This window comes from Sardina pilchardus, chromosome 8 (assembly GCF_963854185.1).
Source record: "Sardina pilchardus chromosome 8, fSarPil1.1, whole genome shotgun sequence".
Lineage (NCBI taxonomy): Eukaryota > Metazoa > Chordata > Actinopteri > Clupeiformes > Clupeidae > Sardina > Sardina pilchardus.
The window spans coordinates 2,417,538-2,420,037 of NC_085001.1; positions in this window are offsets into that span (position 1 = coordinate 2,417,538).

A 2,500-nucleotide genomic window follows, 5' to 3' on the forward strand; every position below is an offset into this window, starting at 1 on the left:
GGACACAATGGGATGCTCTGTCCAGAATGAAACAAACTTTCTCTCTGTCTCTCTCTCTCTCTCTCTGTCTCTCTCTCTCTGTCTCTCGCTCTCTCGCTCTCTCTTTCTCTCTTTAACCCTGACCTAAATCCTTTATGAACATTTGGGCATGAAACTGACTTTGACATTTGAGTCACATGTTTTGTAATCTTTTTTATCGTTCTCTTTTGTTGTCTTTTTTTGTTTAAAAAATAGCATTTTCCATCCTGACTCAGCATGGCAGAGTTGAGCTGTGGTCTATTCACAAGCACCATGCAGGGCATTTGTTTGTGCAGAATACCAAGAAGGTCCCATGCAGTCCATGGATGTGAGTGTGTGTGTAATATCATTAATGACTCATCACGTGATCCAGCTGTGTATTGTTCTGTGTTCTACTTTTTCTGTTCTGAAGTGTTCTGCAGATGTGGAATGTAGAATGTAAGAACTTTACATCGTCCACCAGGGAACCCTCATCTTCAACATGACCATGACCAGAGTTCCTGGGTTGGGTTGACCCTCACCATAAACCTAAACCTAACCCAAACCCAAGGGAGCATTGACCCTCACCATAAACCTAACCCTTACCCCAACCCAAGGGAGGGTTGACCATCACCCTCACCATAAACCTAATTCTAATCCAAACCTAAGGGAGAAGTTGCAGCCTTTAATGATAAATGCTTTGGTTTGGGTTAAAGGAAAACTTTTTGTAACTTTTTTACCCATGTTGATAAGCCTTTCTCCCAAATCCATCTATCCGTTTGAACAAGCTACTCTCTTAAGATGAATGTGTTGAAAACAAGACATCTCAGTGTCCAGACCAGGGCCAGCGGCAGCGTCTCCCTTTTTGCCTCCCATTTTGTCAGGGCTAATGGGACATGACAAAAAGTCGATGACAAACGGAGCAACTAAATTAAAAAGTGTTTATTGACAAAAATATTATAAGAAGAAAAATATACTGGAACGAAAAAAGTAAGGTAGTCCAATGAAAAGGCCGCAGAAAGAAGGCCAAGCCGATCCTCAGGCTTTTCCCGACTCTCACTCGGGAGAACAGGCAGGAGCGGCGGCACAGCCAAAAACGCAGGGCGGAGCAGCAGCACGGTGGAACGTGGCAAGGTGGCGGACAAAGAACGTGACTGTCGGAGATCGGAGAACGAAGAACCTAGAACCTGACGGGCATGCGTGACTGGCAGCGTAGCCCCACTGACGGGCATGCGTGACTGGGTAAGAGTGCGAGTGCTCCACCCCTCCCGCCGTATCAGATGCACCCTCACTCTTCCTGCCTCTCTCCGGGGCAGTAAGCAGCTTGCCCCACCCCAGCTGCCCCTCTACGCGCTGACCTTAATGTGTCGGCTAATCTCAGGGAGAGCCCAGTAATCAGGCAGGACATGCAGGGGCCCGACTGGCACGGCCTGATCCTGCACCGTGGAGCAGTGGCACAGCGTAGGCACGGCCTGATCCTGCACCGTGTAGCAGTGGCACAGCGTAGGCACGGCCTGATCCTGCACCGTGTACCAGTGGCACAGCGTAGGCACGGCCTGATCCTGCACCGTGTAGCAGTGGCACAGCGTAGGCACGGCCTGATCCTGCTCCGTGTAGCAGTGGCACAGCGTAGGCATGGCGTGCCCATCTCCTCCTGCCCCCATGCCCACCTCATCCTCCTGACGCCACGCAGCACAGCATGCCCACATTAGCTTGACTCTGCAATGAGTCACAGAGCGTACTTAAGGCATGCCAATGAGCGTACTTAAGGCATGCCAATGAGCGTACTTAAGGCATGCCAATGAGTGCACTTAAGGCATGCCAATGAGCGTACTTAAGGCATGCCAATGAGCGTACTTAAGGCATGCCAATGAGTGCACTTAAGGCATGCCAATGAGCGTACTTAAGGCATGCCAATGAGCGTACTTAAGGCATGCCAATGAGCGTACTTAAGGCATGCCAACCTTGGCGTGGACCTGGAGGAAGTCGCTCTGCGTACGCAAGGCATGCCCACCTTAGCTTGACTCTGCAGCGGGTCACACAGCGTACGCAAGGCATGCCAACCACAGCCTGGATGTGTAGAACGTCACACAGCATACGCAAGGCATGCCCACCTTAGCTTGACTCTGCAGCGAGTCACACAGCGTACACAAGGCATGCCCACCTCAGCCTTGGGCCACCACAGAGCGACCTCCCCAAACACTGCAAACTAATAAAGGGATTGAAGAGGACTGAGGGAACTTCTCTTAGAGGCCCCCCTTACACACACACACACACACACACACACACACACACACACACAGAGAGACAGGTACATACGCATACACACTCACACACAGTCAGGCACAGACACACACGCACACGCACACACGCACACACACACGCGCACACACTCACACACGCAGTCACGCACACACACACACACACACACACACACACACACACACACACACACACACACTCACACACGCAGTCACGCACACGCACACACACACACACACAC